Source organism: Schistocerca cancellata, chromosome 1 (genome assembly GCF_023864275.1).
Source record: "Schistocerca cancellata isolate TAMUIC-IGC-003103 chromosome 1, iqSchCanc2.1, whole genome shotgun sequence".
Lineage (NCBI taxonomy): Eukaryota > Metazoa > Arthropoda > Insecta > Orthoptera > Acrididae > Schistocerca > Schistocerca cancellata.
The window spans coordinates 105,272,427-105,294,085 of record NC_064626.1 but is presented as its reverse complement, the minus strand read 5'-3'; the positions used below and the strand labels follow the sequence as shown (position 1 = coordinate 105,294,085).

The 21,659-nt window shown below is 43.5% G+C and overlaps 1 protein-coding gene across 1 annotated transcript in view; it reads right to left on the bottom strand.

Moving 5' to 3' along the window:
• Window positions 1-21,659, bottom strand: part of LOC126166463 (uncharacterized) — a 543,996-nt gene that overhangs the window by 462,485 nt on the left and 59,852 nt on the right. The window lies entirely within an intron of this gene.

The following is a 21,659-nucleotide window of genomic DNA, read 5'->3' as shown; positions in this document are numbered from 1 at the left end:
TGTTAGAACCTATCTTCATTCCCATATTTCTAAATACCTTGCACCTTACACTGTTGCCATCATTGAAAGTCGCAACAGCATCATACACACCAAAGTGAAGTGTTTCTATTCCAACAAATACAGTCTTGGGGATTCTCGATCATATAACACTATTTACACTTTCATTGGGGTTTTGAGTTTTTCCGTGAATACACTTTTTCAACAGTTCAGGTGCTGCTAAGTCTCTGAAAATAGGTTTCATCACCTCCATTATTGCATGAGGCAGACTATGCTTATGAGTGTACACTTCACCAGTTAGCAATCCTTTGTTATATTTACACGAACTGTCTTCTTCTTTGGGACACAAGCTATGTTGGGGATTTTCATCGGTTGAAGAAGTATGAAAAAAAAGAGCCCAAACAGTCTTCTTCATTTCGTCGACACTTTGTGTATTTTGCCTAATAGCCATTCCATAATAGTTCTGTATTTTGTCAATTACACTGTCAGTTAACCTTCCCTTCCCATCCAACCCTTTACCATCACTGAGTTTTTGTTTTTTGTACGAAGCTTTCAGTCGCGATATATATTGAACCATCACAGGTTAGCCACAACACATACTTTATCTCACATCACTAAAATGTACCTGATGAACACGGACGTTAATAATAACACCATTTGACAGCAGTTTAACAGCGCCACAGTGGGTCACGCCCATGTAGAACACATTTCAAAAAAAATTTAAAAATAGTTGTAGTCTTCGGAATTGAATAAATTATATATCTATTAAAAGGTAATAGTCTGCAGATTCAGAAAACGCAAAAAAGTAAAAATTGAACTTTTCATGATTTTGAGCCTTTCCGGCAGACCGCCTGCTCAGCTGGGTCGTAGCGTGCTAGCCTCCAATGCAGCGGGTCCGGTTTCGATTCCCTGCCGGGTTGGAGATTTTCTCCGCTGGTGGCCTGAGTGTTGTGTTGTCCTCATCATCATTTCATCCTCACCACCGGTACGCAAGTCGCCCAATGTGGCGCCGACTCGCCGGCCGAGATTCCCCGAATGGGGTTTCCCGGCCGACAATGCCACACGCTCATCTCAATTTTTTCTTAAAGAGAATGAACAGCCTGAGGAACAAGGGAGAGTTGGAAACACGGAGGTCAACTGGAGAAATGGTTGATTACCTGGAATAGACGCTCAACTCCAAATGACTGTTGTGCTATATCCCTCTTCTTCTAAATAATCATCGTTTTATTAAAATCTATCGTTTAAAACTGGTTATTTTGGTCATATGTAACACAGGTGGTGACGTTGGGTTTCGTCATATGGCGATATTCTTCAGATATCTATTGACTGTTTGCAGAAGTGTATCGATATTAATATCTCTGAAAGACTGTATATGTAGCCACCTCCTGGGAGTCAAGTGGGTGCACAGAAACACAACAGTTTCTGTTTATACACAGGATTTGGTTTAGCTCTTTTACCACGTGTGTCTGCGAAGTGAATCGTATGTTTGTCTTTAATTGTGTGACTACTGTCGACTAAGTGTTTGTGTATTTTTTGAGAATTAGTGTCCGACTGCTTGGGGTAGTGTTATACTCTTTGTGGTACAGACTAACATTGATTGGTGATGGGTAGGCGCTGCACCTGTCGTGTCAGATGCAGGGAAACTAGGCCACAGTCCATAAATAACTGTAAGCTGCGTTGGCCACGGTCGACACGCTTCAGGCTGCTGCCATGGGTGCGTTGAGGCAGCTGAGAGGATCGCTTTGGAACCTTTTGTGTCGCCTGAGATAGCTGACGTCACAGTACCTTCAGAGTCGCCCGTTGCCCAGTCGACAATTACATGACGATGAGTGGGGAATAGCTGCACGGTCGCGAACCTCTGGACGGAAGGTGAAAGTAGGTACTGGTTGCAAGGCTGTCCCCTTTAGCCTGAAAAACAGGTCTGAGGTATTGTAAGTAGGTTTCTTAGGTTTTTATGTTGGTAACGCCACATGGTGTTCTGTATGAAAATCGCTGACTGCGCTGTATGGAGTCTGTGGCTGGTTGGACACACTGTTGGAACATTCGCCATTGTAGTGTTGGGCAGTTGGATGTGAACAGCGTGTAGCGATGGACAGTTGGAGGTGAGCCACCTGCAGTGGTGGATTGGAGAGAGAGATGCTACAGTTTTGAGAGGCTACTATAAGCAGACGATCTGGACGTGTGTCCCCCAGAAAAAGGAAATTTGTAAAGATGGATGTCATGAATTGATAGATATACACTCCTGGAAATTGAAATAAGAACACCGTGAATTCATTGTCCCAGGAAGGGGAAACTTTATTGACACATTCCTGGGGTCAGATACATCACATGATCACACTGACAGAACCACAGGCACATAGACACAGGCAACAGAGCATGCACAATGTCGGCACTAGTACAGTGTATATCCACCTTTCGCAGCAATGCAGGCTGCTATTCTCCCATGGAGACGATCGTAGAGATGCTGGATGTAGTCCTCTGGAACGGCTTGCCATGCCATTTCCACCTGGCGCCTCAGTTGGACCAGCGTTCGTGCTGGACGTGCAGACCGCGTGAGACGACGCTTCATCCAGTCCCAAACATGCTCAATGGGGGACAGATCCGGAGATCTTGCTGGCCAGGGTAGTTGACTTACACCTTCTAGAGCACGTTGGGTGGCACGGGATACATGCGGACGTGCATTGTCCTGTTGGAACAGCAAGTTCCCTTGCCGGTCTAGGAATGGTAGAACGATGGGTTCGATGACGGTTTGGATGTACCGTGCACTATTCAGTGTCCCCTCGACGATCACCAGTGGTGTACGGCCAGTGTAGGAGATCGCTCCCCACACCATGATGCCGGGTGTTGGCCCTGTGTGCCTCGGTCGTATGCAGTCCTGATTGTGGCGCTCACCTGCACGGCGCCAAACACGCACACGACCATCATTGGCACCAAGGCAGAAGCGACTCTCATCGCTGAAGACGACACGTCTCCATTCGTCCCTCCATTCACGCATGTCGCGACACCACTGGAGGCGGGCTGCACGATGTTGGGGCGTGAGCGGAAGACGGCCTAACGGTGTGCGGGACCGTAGCCCAGCTTTATGGAGACGGTTGCGAATGGTCCTCGCCGATACCCCAGGAGCAACAGTGTCCCTAATTTGCTGGGAAGTGGCGGTGAGGTCCCCTACGGCACTGCGTAGGATCCTACGGTCTTGGCGTGCATCCGTGCGTCGCTGCGGTCCGGTCCCAGGTCGACGGGCACGTGCACCTTCCGCCGACCACTGGCGACAACATCGATGTACTGTGGAGACCTCACGCCCCACGTGTTGAGCAATTCGGCGGTACGTCCACCCGGCCTCCCGCATGCCCACTATACGCCCTCGCTCAAAGTCCGTCAACTGCACATACGGTTCACGTCCACGCTATCGCGGCATGCTACCAGTGTTAAAGACTGTGATGGAGCTCCGTATGCCACGGCAAACTGGCTGACACTGACGGCGGCGGTGCACAAATGCTGCGCAGGTAGCGCCATTCGACGGCCAACACCGCGGTTCCTGGTGTGTCCGCTGTGCCGTGCGTGTGATCATTGCTTGTACAGCCCTCTCGCAGTGTCCGGAGCAAGTATGGTGGGTCTGACACACCGGTGTCAATATGTTCTTTTTTCCATTTCCAGGAGTGTATATATATGATGACTTTTGAACATTATTAAGGTACATACATTGTTCTCTATCAAAATCTTTCATTTGCTAACTATGCCTATCAGTTGTTAGTGCCTTCAGTAGTTAGAATCTTTTATTTAGCTGTCAGTATTGGCGCTCGCCGTATTGCAGCAGCTCGAGTAACGAAGATTTTTGGGAGGTAAGTGATTCATGAAAGGTATAGGTTATTGTTAGTCAGGGCCATTCCTTTGTAGGGATTATTGAAAGTCTGATTGCGTTGTGTGTCAGTTTAGTGATGATCAGAATAAGTAAAGAGAGAACTGTCTGAGTACGTTCACTTTTACTCAGCTGTCTCCGTATCAAATAACGTAAGAGTTTTTCCAGCACTGTCGTTCTTAATTTTTCAAAGGGGACGTTTCAGTATTGCTACTGCTGAATGCAGATCTGAGGCAGCACCGGTGGTCTAGCGGTTCTGGCGCTGCAGTCCGGCACCGCGGGACTGCTACGGTTGCAGGTTCGAATCCTGCCTCGGGCATGGGTGTGTGTGATGTCCTTAGGTTAGTTAGATTTAAGTAGTTCTAAGTTCTAGGGGACTTATGACCTAAGATGTTGAGTCCCACAGTGCTCAGAGCCATTTGAACCATTTTTTTGAGGCAGCACGGGATGCCTTGTTTGTCAGGATTTGGGCGGATCTTCCTCAAAGGAAGCGCAGAGGATGGGATTGCTTGTGACTGGGAGCTCCAATGTTAAGGCGCATGGTAGACCCCCTTAGAGAAACAGTGTGCAGATCGCGAAGGAGCGCCAGTGTCAACTCTGTTCCCTTGCTCACGGGCAAGATATGGAGGTGGCTCTGCCGCCAACAGCAGAATGAACCGGCGGCACCTGGCTGTAAATCGTGTCTCATTTCAGCGTGAATAACATCTGCCGCCTGAAGTCAGATGCCTTCCTCGTTCCTACAGACGGCTGGTTGTTTCGGTGAAGTTAACTGGTCTAGCGTAATGTGGAAGCAAACCATTTTTCAGCATTGTTCCTGAAACTGGTCGCAGTCCTCTGGTTTGGAGCGAAGAGAAAAGCTTAAACCAGAGGTTGAGACGATTCTCTGATGATATTGGATTCAGGTTTCTCGAGCACCGCTGTCGGTTAGGTTCAAAAATGGTTCAAATGGTTCTGAGCACTATGGGACTTAACATCTATGGTCATCAGTCCCCTAGAACTTAGAACTACTTAAACCTAACTAACCTAAGGACATCACGCAACACCCAGCCATCACGAGGCAGAGAAAATCCCAGACCACGCCGGGAATCGAACCCGGGAACCCGGGCGTGGGAAGCGAGAACGCTACCGCACGACCACGAGCTGCGGACTCTGTCGGTTAGGGAATTGTAGTAATCCACTTAATAGGCCAGTTATCAAATTCAAAAATTACAAGAAAAAAATATATCAATGATTTTGAGTGCAAATACAGAAACTATTTTCAGTTTTTATCTCTTCGTAACCGCGCTGCTGCTACGGTCGCAGGTTCGAATCCTGCCTCGGGCATGGATGTGTGTGATGCCCTTAGGTTAGTTAGGTTTAAGCAGTTCTAAGTCTAGCGGACTGATGACCTCAGAAGTTAAGTCCCATAGTGCTCAGAGCCATCTCTTCGTAACTTGCGACCGATTTCTGTAGCTAACGGTTTTTTTTTTCAGAAGAAAAGGCACAAGGATTGTTCTGATTGCCTAGTTGTGAATATTGTTACTATTGTTTCGTGGATAATACAAAATTATTCAGAAAGGTAAGTCATATGAATTGTGAATTATTAGTGAACAATGCTTTCTTAAAAACCTCACTTATATCCATTATATAACTAAACTAAACTCCGCCCGAACAGGTCATGAAGGCCTAACGATGCCGACCGGCCGCCGCGTCATCCTCAGGCCAGTGGTGTCACTGGACGTGGATATGGAGGGGCGTGTGTCGGCACACCGCTCACCCGGCCGCATGTCAGTTTACGAGACCGGAATTACATGAATTATGCGACTCGGAAAACACAATAGCCTTTGCAATAGTTTGCAGAGATGTTAGAGCAAGTTTAACTTTCATTCAGTTTTAGTATCATTAAAGTAATTATTAATTAAATCTGTTATTTTAATAAAAATAGTCATAAATAGCATGAGCATACGTTACACGTCTATAGCAGATGAAAGTTAACAGGTGTGACTTGATATTAGTGAGGTACAGTTGAAGGCAGATACGGGAAGCACTAAGTAGAAGGAGGTTATACGTTACATTTGGTGACCGTGAGAGGACATACGGAAACCTAATAAAGGCTGAGAACTCGGATTTGCAAACAGTGCAAAGGAAATTTCAGAATGTTGCGAAAACTTACATTAGACTGTATTTATGTACTGGGAAAAAGGGAAAGAGAGCAGTACAGTCAAAATTTCTATAAATAGCAAAAATTAAATTGCAGTACTGGTGGCTTTGATTGGTGAAATGCCGAATGTAGTAGTAGCGGTCAAGACTGACACAGAGTCTGCGAGCTGTTACAGACACACTGCAGCTGCGGACATTATCCAGTGGCTGGTCGATGCAGTCGCAACAATGGACTCAGGCACGTACATTATAGTTTTGGCTACGGATGAAAACAGTATGCGTCAGGCTGGTTACTAGGATGAAAACTTCGAAACAAGTCAGAGTTTATATTACGAAATGATTCAGATATTAAAAATTGCGAATAAAAGTATCACTACAATGGATAGTAGTTTTGCCAGTAATGTGACTCTTCTGAAAAGCGACTTTAAGGGCAGAAAAAACTGACCACTAGTAAAATGGAAGCAAGTATGACTGTATTGAAGAATGAAGTTACTGATTTGTTGGACAGTACAAAAAACCAACTTAAGGGTGAAATAATTGATTGGCATAATGATCTGATTAATAACATGACCCAACTTTGTATTACGTAGACAGACAGAATGGATAAAGAGAACGGAAAGATTACAGAGGTTAATGTGTATGTGATTTCTCTTAAGAAAGAATTAAATTAAATTCAGTCACGTTGCGAGCATCTGCAGCAGCTTCGATTGAGAAGTACATAAAAAACGTAAAAAATTGAATTTATTTTGGGGACGAAAAACACCGTTTTCTCAGTACGAAGTATTGTTGACAAACATGTAGATTTTTGTGAAAAGCAGCAAGAAAAGATGAAAGAAACACCTGAAAGTACAGCTTCAGAAATTTGTAGCAAAACTGAAAGCTTGCAACAACAAATACAGAAGAGTTAAAACTGTTTTACTTGTGTGGTGCAAAAGGTAGAACTTTTAAATAACTAGGAAAAGGTCGATCCACAAAAAAAAAAGAAAGGTAAGGTTGCTCCTAGTGGACTTCATTAAAAATTTTTAAAGAATTATACCTTCAGAAATGTGTGAGCAAGGAAAAATCAACACAGTGGTTGATGCCCCGACTGCTAACTCAAAAAGGTTGAGATTGAATTTAGATATACCGATAATGATGTTTTCTGAATATAGAGACTTGTTCTTAGAAGAAATGTGGTCGGAACAGGAACAAGAGAGCTTGTGTGAAGTTATTGCCAAGTGAATGCTACAACTTCATTGGAAGAATTCCATGAAAGAAAACTGGTAAAACTGGCCTTCTAAATTAGTATACTTAAAAGGGAGAAGGTCTGAATCTGAAACTGTGTGGGAGTTATGGGAGAATTGCTTCATGATTAAAAATGTAGTGTTAGCAGAAACAAAAAAAACGTTGTTAGGCTTCTTGGGAAACGTTGAAGATGTGTATAACTACCATGCACCACACACGACTGAGGCCAATTCTGAAAGGCCAGATGAAAGAGACAGACACCAAATTAATGTCAGGAGACGATGCAGTAGAGGTAATTATGCTAACAGTGGCTGCAGTAGATACAGAGAAGCGATACACTCAGGGGGTAACAGCCTGACTCTTCCAATGTTCATTAATGGTAAGTAATCACTCATTCTGTTCAATTGCTGATGTCCATGAAGTATTTCTCCTTTCTTATCCAGTTGTGTCTGCTGTCTCTTTAAGATACTTTATCTTCGTGATTACTGAACTGATATTGTTGGCAGAAATGGCTAAGTTGACAATGAAAGCTAGACAGTCTGTTTGAGTTTTGGGCCAAACCTACACCTGTTTTCTTATTTCTTGTTCAGAGATTTTCTTGACTCTCAAATGACAACTGAAGGAATCTTGGGAAAGCCGCCTCCTTTTCTAACTCCAGTCATTATCTCAAAAAGCACTGAAGTCTCATTCTTGAATTATAAATTGATGTTCTGTTGGATGTAACACCAACCCAAAACTATTCCAGAACATTCAATCATGACTCTCGTTGTATTGAGTCGTAGGCTTTTCTGAAGTCAACAAACACAACCACGTAATCAAACCTCCCAGCCATCTTGTATCTGATGTTCTTCAGACTGAAAATTTGTTCTGAACAGGAAAGGCATTTCTGCAACCAGTCGGGTCTTGACAGTCTATTCATCAAGATGAACTTTAATTCTGTTTAGTAGTGCTTTAAAAAGAATCTTTTAAGGAACATAAATGGATGATAAACCACTCTAATTATCGACGGTCTTCTTGTCTCTTTTTTATTGAGTGGATAGAATAATGCTGACTCCCATTCAACTAGTATTGTATGCAGTCTCCAAATTTGCTGAAACAGGCAGGTCAGTATGCCCATACTATCATAACTCTCCAGGTTCAGTAGTCCCACCACAACAAAATCTATTTTTTTCTAATCGTAAGCGATTTTGGCGAAGTATGCCATATTTAGTCCTGGAGGTTAGGTTGTAACGCCGGAAATGCATATCCTCCTATTTCCATCTATTGTACTATAAATTTTTTCCTTATTTTGTTACCTGAAGATATGACATTTCTGTGTCTTTATATATTGTAACTGTTTTAATATGCATGTCGATGTATAATTGGTTTGTTTTGTAAATAATATTTGTATTTTTACGCTGGGTCTTGCCTAGGGAAAACTATGCTATCGAACGATTACATCGATAGGTCGTGTGGAGAAACAAAGTGTTTAGGTAGTGTTAACTCTGCCGTGTGAAGCGCGGGCAGAGCAGAGTCTGGCTGGAGTAGGGCGGTGGAGCAGGTGTGTTGTGTGACGCTCCCGCAAGTTGCCGCGCTTTCGGGGTTTGGCAGTATGTAATTGCGCTCGACTTGCTATGATAGTTTCTGACACGGTGTCGCGGACGGGAAGCATTAGCTGGCGCACATCAAGAGCCCTTTTCGCCTGGTGACCGTGTGGAGAAGAAGGTGCGCCAACATCCAGCTTCTGCAACAGCGACGGCCGACAATGAGTGACTGTCGCCACCTCCCCGATCGACGACTGGAAACCTTCAATCACCCATCAAGGAAGACTAAAAGCTCTTAAAGTTTTAGAACTGTATGGCAGACCTCAGCCTTTCAAACTGTTGCATCACAAAAATACAGCAACTTAGCATGAACCTTTGTTGCTCATTGTCCCAACTGCATTACCAAGCAGGGTCCATTCCTTTTCTGGAACGAACCCGAGTGTCGTTGAAATTCATACGCCAGCATTAAAGTAATATCATTCCATTTCACTGCTTTAATTTCAAAGTTCAGTTAAGGTATTCATAGCTGGCTACAATATTTAGATTACACAAGCACAAATTAAGAGTGCGAGTTTTGTTACCATATTTTAGCTTACCTGTGACTGCAGCTCAGCCTGGTACATACTAAATTTTACTATTGTTAATTGTTCAGAATCATTTAATTCAAGTTCAAAGTTAAATCTCTTATTTCTAAATTGCGTAGATTCAAGTAGCTTTTGAAATGATTGTTTAGGTAGCCCAAGAGTAACCTTATTTTACTGAATTTCGTAGTGCTTCAAAAATAAAGCTCACTATTAATTTAAGTCACTAAATTAACTTTCAATTTTCTGGTTTTATTAATTCTTTTGCTAAACTGAGTCAGAGTGTAGCGAAATTTATTACTTCTGGCAAACTTTCAGTTTTCGCACATGTGTAAACCTTCAGTTGCCACGCTTTTAGTGCTAATTATATGTGCAATAACCTTTCTTATTCAGTTATTATACTAGTTGTCCATAGGACTGGCGACCGTAATTTTACCCAAATCTGAAATATCTAATTAACGCCAATTAATTGTTAACGTAACGACCACACATTTACTTTCTTTATTAACTTTACCCCTTTTCAAAATTAATTTCCACCAGTTTCATTTGCATTTTTCCTTTCATTAAGATGTAACCCTTTCCTCCCTCTTTACCGACAGATTAACTTCGGTGACCATTGCTTTTCCCAACTTTCCATTAGGTACACGCGGTTTAAATTTTACTGTCATTAAGGTCGATAAGTGAGGGGGAGGTTACATTGTGTCAGCGAATTTAGGATGGTGGAGGGCTACCATCTGAGAAGCCAGAGGGTCTGGTGTTACGGTATTTCTACAGTGAAAAGGCTCATTTTTGACGATGACGTGCATACGTGTCGGAGGAGTTTAAAGTCTGTTATCTGCTGAAGCAAAATCTTTTGCATTACTGCTTGAAAATGGCCCAAAGACTGAAACTGCAATTGTGAAATAAATAATTTCTACAGTCAACGGCGAACATGACGTCCTCTGAAAAATTCTGCATGACTGTAAACCCTGACTATGAGAAGTTAATCGGGTCCTTGTCACTTTGCAGTAGAGTGTACAGAGTGACACAGCCAAATATAAAAATTTGAAGTACTTGTAAAAAGCATTGGATACTGCATTGGACATCAATTATTTAAACTGCATCAGTGAAATTCTGTCTGTTACCACACACATTCAATAAGTTGTTTTACGTTTTGCTGGACGAAGTGTGGCGTGACATGTTAGTTATCTCTTCTTCAGTCTATGACTTGGGTTGAGCCATTATTCTTTTTCTAGTGTGATACACGACACTCTTTAGATATCTCAATGAAGAGGAAGTCACAAACTGAAAGTTCTGGACCCCCGAACGGCCGAGGAATATTACCGTTCCTTAATATTATGTGACCCCTAAACAAGTGTTTTCTTGCTGCCATCGGGCAGTGTTCGAGGTGACTATTCTGTTGATACCAGGTGTGTTGAATGTCATAATTTGGAAATGTGTGAAGAGTGTGTAAGATTAAAGTGCAGGATTAAAATTCAGGGTGAAAGAATATCAATGATAAGACTCGCTGATAACATTGTAGTCCATAGTGAAAGTGAAGAAGAATTACAGGATCTGTTGAATAAAATGAACCGTCTAATGGGTACAGAGTACGGATTGAGAATAAATCGAAGAAAGGCGAAAGTAATGAGCAGCAGCAGGAATGAGAACAGCGAGAAACTTAACATAAACACTGAGAATCACGACGTATACGAATTCTAGGCAGAAAAATAGCCCATGATGGATGGAGCAAGAAGGACATAAAATGAAGATTAGACCTGGAAATAAGGGCATTCCTAGCCAAGAGGATTCTGCTAGTGTCAAACATAGACCTTAACTTGGGGGAGAAATTTCTGAGAATGTGCGTTTGGAGCACAGCATTGTTGAGTAATGAAACATGGGCTGTAGGAAAGCGGAAAAGAAGAGAATCGAAGCATTTGGGATGTGGTGCTAAAGAAGAATGCTGAAAATTAGGTGGACTGGTACGGTGAGGAATGAGTAAGTTCTCCGTAGATCAACGTGGAAAGGAATAATATATGGGAAACGGTGTCGAGAAGAAGGACTCACGTTGAGAGATCAGGGAGTAACTTTCATGGTACTATAGCGATCTGTAGAGAGTGAAAACATAGGAGAAGGCAGACATTGGAATACATCCAGAAAATAATTAATTACGTAGCTTGTAAGTGCTATTCTGAGATGAAACGGTTGGCACAACAGAGGAACTCGGGGCGGGCCGTGTTAAACCAGCCAGAATACTGATAACTGGGAAAAAAAGAGATCCAAGAGTCATAAATATCTCTGACACGTTCGGGTGGCACAGACGGTACATTTGTTTCTGTGAAATGGGCGAAGCTGAAGTTGTGCAAGATGAATTTTCCCAAAAATGCTGCTTCGCCTGAGCTGCAATGACGAGGTAAGTTATCGCACTGAATGACATGGAGTGTTTACGATGACAAGTCATAAGAAAAATAACTGATATTTTTTAAGTTTTCTGGGAAGTACTTTTCTGATTTAACGCGTGCTGTACTGATACAAGTATCAGTGTATTTAGATGTTGCTACAGTTCGTGAAACTCCATTTGACTTTTTCTCCAAAACTGAAACAGTTTCTTCAAAATTCTCATACGGCAGTGCGAGTACATGTAATGACAGAACTTGACCTTCGGATAGGATCAGATAGTGACGCCGAAACGTCCGTCGTGTAGCTGTCAAACTGTTACAATGTCGAGAAAACGCATGTACAGCGACTGCACACTCTGGACGGCTCCACTGCTCCATGCTTACTAAACGCTCATTACTGCTACGCACTTAATGCTCTTCCCTACTTGTGCTACTGCCGCAGGGCTGCCAACATTAGTTCCAATTTTTCATGTTTCTGCGTGCCACAACGCATGTCTAAGGAAACGGTCACATTTTTGGTTTGCGGGAGAAGTATTTAGTCTGAGCGGTGTCGAGTGAGACACTATGTGATCAAAAGTATCCGGACACTCCCAAAAACATACGTTTTTCATATTGGGTGCATTGTGCTGCCACCTACTTTCAGGTACTCCATATCAGCGACGTCAGTAGTCATTAGACATCGTGAGAGAGCAGAATGGGGTGCTCCGCGGAACTCACGGACTTCGAACGAGGTCAGGTGATTGGGTGTGACTTGTGTCATTCGCCTGTACGCGAGATTTCCACTCTCCTAGATAACCCTAGGTCCACTGTTTCTGATGTGACAGTGAAGTGGATACGTGAAGGGGCACGTACAGCACAAAAGCGTACACACCGACGTCGTCTGATCGCCGACAGTTGAAGAGGGTCGTAATGTGTAACAGGCTGACATCTAGCCAGACCATCACACAGGAATTCCAAACTGCTTCAGGATGCACTGCAAGTACTATGAAAGTTAGGCGGGAGGTGAGAAAACTCGGATTTCATGGTCGAGCGGTTGCTCACAAGCCACACATCACGCGGGTAAATGCCAAACGACGCCTCGCTTGGTGTAAGGAGCGTAAACATTTGACGATTGAACAGTGGAAAGACATTGTGTGGACTAACGAATCACAGTACACAATGTGGCGATCCGATGACAGGGTGTGGGTATGGCGAATGCCAGGGAACGTCATCTGCCAGCGTGTGTAGAGCCAACAGTAAAATTCGGAGGCGGTGGTGTTATGGTATGGTCGTGTTTTTCATGGTGGGGGCTTGCACCCCTTGTTGTTTTGCGTGGCACTATCACAGCACAGGCCTACATTGATGTTTTAAACACCTTCTTGCTTCCCACTGTTGAAGAGCAACTAGGAGATGTCGATTGAATCTTTCAACACGATCGACCACCTGTTCGTAACGCAGGGCCTGTAATGGGCCGGCCTGCACAGAGTTCTGACCTGAATCCTATAGAACACCTTTGTGCTGTTTTGGAACGCCGTGCCAGGCCTCGCCGACCGACATCGATACCTCTCCTCAGTGCAGCGCTCCGTGAAGAATGGGCTGCCATTCACCAAGAAACCTTGCAGCACATGACTGAAGGTATGCCTGCGAGAGTGGAAGCTGTCATCAAGGCTAACGGTGGGCAAACACCATATTGAATTCCAGCATTACCAATGGAGGCCGCCACGAACTTACAAGTCATTTTCAGCCAGGTGTCCGGATACTTTTGATCACATGGTGTATGTTTCGGGCTGTAGGTCTAGAAGCCTTCTTAAAATAATAACTTAAACATGTAACAACTTTAAACATAGCTGTGTGCAGCAACCGTGAAAATATTTTTTGTAGTAAAGACAGCCCACTGGTTGCAATGGATTTTATAGTCGAATTGACCATGGTTTCGACTCCTAAACTAAGGTAGTCTTCATCAGGATTTATATTACCTAAATAAGGAGGATACAAAGTTAGTCATTAATAAGAAAAATACAAGACAGTAATAATTAATATTCGTATATAAAGATGTACTTACATACGTAAAAAGTTGAGCATTACAGCTCTCGTCATACAATTTTAATACTAAAAAGCCAATGTCACATAATAAAACATCCTACGTAAAAGTTTTACTGTCATTTCTAGTTAAAAATTAAAGATTGCCGCTAAGGGATGCTTGTGTATACTGAAACAGGTGGCATCAGACTGGGTGGCGCGTGCGCTGGCTATACAACGATATGGACGTGGGGTGTCACACCATCTAGTGATGAAAATTGGTAACATCTGCTTTACGTGATAGAAAGGTTACAGCAGTTTGTATAGCAAATGTGTCTACAGCTTTTAAACATTCTATAGTATGAAGACATAATTTGAAAGCAGAAAGAAATTACGTAAAAAAAATTTTCAGTAATTTTTTACTGTAAAATACAGTAAGTGATTAAACTGCAATAAGAGTATGGGGAGGAAAACAACATTTCAGAAAAAACACGAGATGAAAAATCTTTTAAGGATCCTTCAGTAAACGTTTGAAGCGATTGAAAAAATTCTTATTACATAACTGTAACTGTTCATTAACAAGAAGTTTATCATTGAGAGAGAAGTGTTTGAATATTTCCATTTCCTCAAGAACATCAAGTCTACGACCTTTTTTCTCTGTGTGCAGAATATTAATTTCATTCATTTCCTTAGGTGTGTGGCCTGTGATCAGCGAAAGAAGAATTATGAATTTTAGTGCCTTTTTTCCCGAATAGATGCTCTTTATCTCTATAAACGTGTAAATATGTGAGAAGTCGCTGTAAAATAGGGCAAGACTTACACACGGATCAGTTCCGCCCACCGAAGTGCTTGCGATGTGTACAGCATGAGCAATGTCCTTATGCGTGCTGCCAACTAGAGGGCCCCAGCATCGAGTATTGCTGACAAGGGAACCTCCCCATCGCACCCCCCTCGGATTTAGTTACAAAATGGCACAGTGGATAGGCCTTGAAAAACTGAACACAGATCAATCGATAAAACAGGAAGAAGTTGTGTGGAACTATGAAAACACAAGCAAAATATACAAACTGAGTAGTTCATGTGGAAGATACGCAAAATCGAGGACCGCGTAAGCTCAGTACTGCTGTGGTCCCGTGGTTAGCGTGAGCAGCTGCCGAATGAGAGGTCCTTGGTTCAAGTCTTCCCCCAAGTGAAAAGATTTATTTTTTTTATTTTCAGTTTATGTGACAAACTCTTATGTTTTCATCACTTTTTTGGGAGTGATTATTACATCCACAAGAAAACCTAAATCGGGCAAGGTAGAAGAATCTTTTACCCATTCGCCAAATGTACAAGTTAGGTGGGTCGACAACATATTCCTGTCATGTGAAGCACATGCCGTCACCAGTGTCGTATAGAATATATCAGACGTGATTTCCTGTGGAGGAATCGGTTGACCTATGACCTTGCGATCAAATGTTTTCGGTTTCCATTGGAGAGGCACGTCCTTTCGTCTACTAATCACACGGTTTTGCGGTGCGGTCGCAAAACACAGACACTAAACTTATTACAGTGATCAGAGACGTCAATGAACGAACGGACAGATCATAACTTTGCGAAAATAAAGAAAATAAACGTTTCACTCGAGGGAAGACTTGAACCAAGGACATTTCGTTCGGCAGCTGCTCACGCTAACCACGGGACCACGGCACTACTGAGCCCACATTGTCCTTGATGTTGCCTATCTTGCGCATGGACTACTCAGTTTGTATATTTTGCTTATTTTTTCATAGTTCCATACAACGCCTTCCTGCTTTCCCGATTGATCTCTGTTCAGTTTTTCAAGGCCTATCCACTATGCCAACTCATAACTAAATCTGAGGTGGGTGCGATGGGGAGGTTCCCTTGTGAGTAGTTAGTGACTGAGCCCCGGATTGCGGGTCTCCCATCAATACCGGCAGCGGCAGAGGGACGCAGGACCCCAGCGGGCGCTTCCGAATTAACCCGCCGGATTAACTGCCGCCTGGCGCAGTTCCGGCAGCGGACAGCGGCCTAAATCACTGCCGGCGCCCTGTTCCGTACCGGAGTAATCGACGGGGTCGCCACGCTGGCGGACACTCGGGTAGTCCGAGCTTTCTGTGGCCGCCTAATGTTAAATAAATAGGAAATTCGATTTTAAATAGTGTTTCTTTTTCGTGAAACTCTATCCAAGATGGTGGACATTGTTGTAAAACCCGAAAAGCTGCAAGAAACGGTTTTTCTTCAGAAATAAAAACTATAGATCCGAACGAAAAATGTTAATGTAGAACTTTAGAGGGCTTAAAACAATTTGTTGATTGCCTTTTTATAAGTATCGATTGCTTTCTTTCATTTATCGGAGAAAGTGTTAAAAAGCGGATTCACTATTACTGGTTAACATTCATGTTCCCGTACTTGCAGTTTACAGCAAGTATATAGTCCGCGTTAATTCGGAAAAGTACTTCCTAAACAGGTTAAAAAATCTAGAATGAGATTTTCACTCTGCAGCGGAGTGTGTGCTGATATGAAACTTCCTGGCAGATTAAAATTGTGTGCCGGACCGAGACTCGAGACCTTTGCCTTTTGCTGGCAAGTGCTCTGCCAACTGAGCTACCCAGGCACGACTCAGGCCCCGTCTTCACAGCTTTACTTCCACCAGTACCTCGCCTCCTACCTTCCAAACTTTACAGAAGTTCTCCTGCGAACTCTGCCAGGAAGTTTCATATCAACGCACACTCCTCTGCAGAGTGAAAATCTCATTCTGGAAACATCCCCCAGGCTGTGGCTAAGCCATGTCCCCGCAGTATCCTTTCTTTCAGGAGTGCTAGTTCTGCAAGGTTCGCAGGAGAGCTTCTGTTAAGTTTGGAAGGTAGGAGACGAGGTACTGGCAGAAGTGCAGCTGTGAGGACGGGGCGTGAGTCGTGCTTGGGTAGCTCAGTTGGTTGCCGGCACGGTAGCTCAGCGTGTTCGGTCAGAGGGGGTTAGCAGCCCTTTGTAACAAAAAGACTGAGCTAATCGATCAACAACGAACTTCAAACGGATGTCTTACGACGTCCGCCCCGAGTAGATGCAGCGAACAAAATGAGATTAAAAAAAAAAAAAAAAAAAAAAAAAAGTTGGTAGTGCACTTGCCCGCGAAAGACAAAGGTCCTGAGTTCGAGTCTCGGACCGGCACACAGTTTTAATCTGCCAGGAAGTTTCAAGTTAAAAAATACCAATAATTTTCCGGGATATATCGATTTTCTGAAAAATAGGCTCTCTCGAAAACTGGCTAGATCTTCTCAGCGGATAGGCCTACGGTAACGGTTTTAGGCTTATTTTCTTCGCAAAGAGTTGTGTTACGATTCCATTAAATATTTTTTTCGGCTGTAACAATTGTTAGGATAAAAAAAGACTTCGAAAAACTTACACTTTCGTTTGGTACGTTTTTTAACTAAATATCCCAATTTTCATTTTATGGGAAAGCTTTTAAAGAAGGAAATTGCTGGCATTTTTTCAGGAATTGAAAAAAGATTTCTACGAGGTTTTGGATCCGAGGCGTGGGACGTAGCTAACATTGTACAGCCGTGTGCTTGATGGAGGTTAATATTGAAAACTTATATTTCCAAGGAATTTTTTTTTCGATCGGAGCCATGGCTTTTCACTTATTTAAAAAAAAATCGTTTTCGCAAGTTTGTGGACTTTTTTGGCCATGTTCACCATCTTGGATTGAGTTTAATGGAAAAGGAACTCCATTTAAAATTTAATTTTCTGCACGCTCATTTTTTTGTTTTTTTTGTTTTCAGATAATAATTCTTGCAGTCACATCTTCATAATGCTTACACTAGCACCCACAGCTAATTTACGCAGACCTTGTCGGCCCCTTCCTCCTGAACAGGAGTCCATTGGATTTTGTCGTAGGTAGCTGGGAAGGATTCCAGGCAACTGAAAAAAGTTGCCGATCATTAGTGTTTCAAACATCGTCGTCGGGAAGAATCACATATTAATAAGCCTGTGGTAGGTAGTTTTAATTATCACTTCGAAATAACAAAGTTCCCTATTCATTTGTTTGTTGGTTTCTAGGTACATGTCTTCAGTGCTCATTCGCGTTGAAATCCCCGCTGAAGGAGACAATTCACAATAAGTGCAGCTCACTGATACGTCATGGACTGTCGTGCAGTGTTCTTTTTCTTCGTTTCAAGCGGAACAACACAGCTTTACAGACCTTCTGTAAAGTTTGGAAGGTAGGGGACGAGGTACTGGCAGAAGTAGAGCTATGAGTACGGGACGTGAGTAGAGCACTTGCCCGCGGAAGGCAAAGGTCCCGAGTTCGAGTCTCGGTTCGGCACACAGTGTTAATCTGCCAGGAAGTTTCATATCAGCGCACACTCCGCTGCAGAGTGAAAATCTCATTCTGGATATATCCCCCAGGCTGTGGCTAAGCCATGTCTCCGCAATATCCTTTCTTTCAGGAGTGCTAGATCTGCAAAGTTCAAAGGAGAGCTTCTGTAAAGTTTGGAAGGTAGGAGACGAGGTACTGGCTGAAGTAAAGCTGTGAGGACGGGGTGTGAGTCGTGCTTGGGTAGCTCAGTTGGTAGAGCACTTGCCCGCAGAAGGCAAAGCACCCGAGTTCGAGTCTCGGTCCGGCAAACAGTTTTAATCTACCAGGAAGTTTCATATCAGCACACACTCCGCTGCAGAGTGAATATCTCATTCTGGAAACACATTAACAGTTCATATGGTGCTCGTGGCTACAACGCACCATCATAGGACACGATGGTTAGGTGAGGCAGACGCTTCCAGTGTGGTCAAACAAATCTGAACCGCAAAGAACGAAGTGGCATACTGTTCTTCTGTGAATTACCAGGACTGGGAAGTCAAGCAGACGTTCTGGTAGTCGGAGAGCAGTGTATTAAATCGAGACGATAGTGGAAAAAATGGAAATAAGTCACGGATTACTTTCCAACATCTTGCACCCCATTCTGAACATGACAGAGGTCGCCGCCCTTTTTGGGGGGAGCGACTGATCACTCTGCGGAAATGTTGCAGCTGTGCCAGTTCCCAGATGATTTCACCAGGTGCCTCAACACCATGGACGAGTGCTGCGTGTATGAATATGGCCCTGGGACAAAGGTGTAAAGCAAGCAGTCGAGAAAGGCGAAAACGCAGCCATCTTCAGGCAAGGTAATGCTGATTGTTTTTTGGGATGTTGTGGTGTGCCGAACAGATTATCCACGTAAGGCACAAACCGTCGCAGGGCCGTATTACCAGATCTCTTCATGAGGCTGTAGCAGCGGGAGGCTTTTTAAGAGCGGTGTTTTTGATGCAAGGCAGTGACGAGCTCGCTCCACACAGGACACCGTCACACATGCTATTCCTTGTGGCTATCAAACTTTGCCTCAGCCCCCCCCCTCCGTTTTCTCCTAATATTTCACCCACTGGACTCTTCGTCTTCCCTCGGTTGAAGAAACCACTGCGTAGGATTCATCTGCAGAGTGATCACAAGGTGAATTCTTCACCAAGATTCATGGATACAGCTTGACTTTTTATGACTATTTCTCGTATGTTCTACATCTACATACACGCTCACCAAGCGACCTTTGGTGCGCGATAGAAGGTACCCTGTACCACTACTAGTAGTCGTTTCCCTTACTGTTCCACTCGCAAATAGAGAGAGCGAAAAACGTTTCTTTATAAGCTCCGTACAACCCTAATTTCTCGTATTTTATCTTCATAGTCCTTACGCGCAATGTACGTTAGCGACTGCATAATCGTTTTGCAGTCATCTTAAAATGCCGGTTCTCTAAATTTTTCTCAACAATGTCGAAAAGTACGTCGCCTTCCCTCCAGGGATTCCCATTTGAGTTCCCAAAGCATTTCCATAATACTTGCGTGTCGTTCGAACGTACTGCTAACAAATCTGGCAGTCTGCATCCGAACGGCTTTGATGTCTTCGTTTAATGTGACCTAGCACGGATCCCAAACACTCGAGCAGAATTCAAGAATAGGCCTCTGCAGCTTCTCACAAGTGGTCTACTTTACAGATGAACCACACTTTCCTAAAATTCTCTGAATAAACTGAAGTCGACCATTCACCTTCGCCCACTACAATCCTTACAAGCTTGTTCCATCTCATGTCGCTTTGAAACATTACGCCTAGATATTTAATCGACGTGAGCAAGTAGCACGCTACTGATGCTGTATTCGAACGCTACGGGATTGTTTTTCCTACTCATCGGCATTAACTTAAATTTTTCTTCATTTAGAAATAGCTGTCATTCATCAAACTAACTAGAAATTTCCTCTAAGTCATCTTGTTTCCGCCTACGGGTATCCAACGACGACAGCTTCCCGCACGCCATAGTATCGTTAGGAAATAGCGGCAGATTGCTTATAATCCTGTTCGTAAGATCATCTCTGTATATATGTGACAAGAGTGGTCCTATCAAATTTCCCTGGGGAACTCCTGACGATGAGCCAGTCTCTGATGAAATCGAAGACAACGTACTAGATACCTGGTACATGAGTCGTCGAGCCACTCACACATCTGGGAACTTATTCCGTATGCTCGTACCTTCGTTAACAATTAGAAATGGGGCACTGCATCAAACGATTTTCGAAAATCTGGAAATATAGAATCTGTCTGTTGTCCGTCACCATTAGTTTTCAGGATATCATGTGAGAAAAGGGCAAGCTGAGTTTCGCACGGGCGGTGCTTTCTAAAACCATGCTGATTTGTGGATAGATGCTTCCAACTGAGAATATGTTCAATAATTCTACAGCAGACTACTGTTAAGGGTGTTGGTGAAATGAATATGTTGTAGAATTGTGAAATACGATTTATATCTATATATCATGACAATTTTGAGGAAAGACGACCTCTTCTCTTCACGTTAATATGGATTCCGGAAAGGGATACCTTGTGAAATTTATCTCGTAGTGCCCGCCCATTGGACCCAGAGGGTCTTAGATAGCGGCTGCCGAACTGCTGTTGCGTTTCTTGATGGTGGAAAGGCCCATTACACAAATACATTCCACACTGTCACTTACGGTATGTAATATGAGCTTGTTACCGGTTTCGGGTCTTCCTAGCAGATGTGACTTCACACATCGTTGTTCACAGAGCGAAAGCAGGAAATGTAAAAGTGATTTCGCAGGATCCCCAACGGAGCGTTATAGCGCCGCGACTGGCAGTGCACAAAGGGCACAGACATGTTCTTCCCAGACGGTCATCAGTTTCACACTGTCATTGTATAATAATCTTGCCCATCGATGAATGCTGAATTTCTTACAGCCTGCCATCTGTGCGTCAACAGCACAAAGGCCATGAAGGAATGGTTGTGCTTTCCTGTGCTCTCTGTCTCCAGTATGAAGCTTTGTTTTTACATGATAACATTTGTAAATTATCATAATCGTTGTTGTATTTTTTGGGGTTCCCTCCAAATTTTAACTATTATTTTCGGTTAATCGATATTGATTTATACTAATATGCAAATGAATAGTATATATCGCTTGTGAAATGTTCTTGCAAGGAAACGTCGTTTAAACTACGTAACACGAAGCCGTCTGCTTGTGAGAACTTCGACATCGCCTTCTACACTGATCATCAAGAGAATTATGACCACCTATCTAATAGCCGTTACATCCACCTTTGGCTCGGATAACAGCGGCAACGCGTCGTGGCATGGAAGCAATGAGACCTGGGTAGACTGCTGGAGGGTGTTTGTACCACATCTGCACACACAAGTCACCTGTTCCCGTAATTCCGGGGAGTGGGGGGATGTGCTCTGACGCCACGTTCAATCACATCCCAGATATGTTCGATCAGGTTCAGATCTGGAGAGTTAGGGGCCCAGCTCATCAATTAGAACTCGTCACTGTGTTCTTCGAACCAATCCATCTCTCTGCTGCCCTTATGACATGGCGCATTATCTCGTTGAAATATGCCGCTGCCGTCGGGAATCATGATCGTCATGAAGGGAGTACG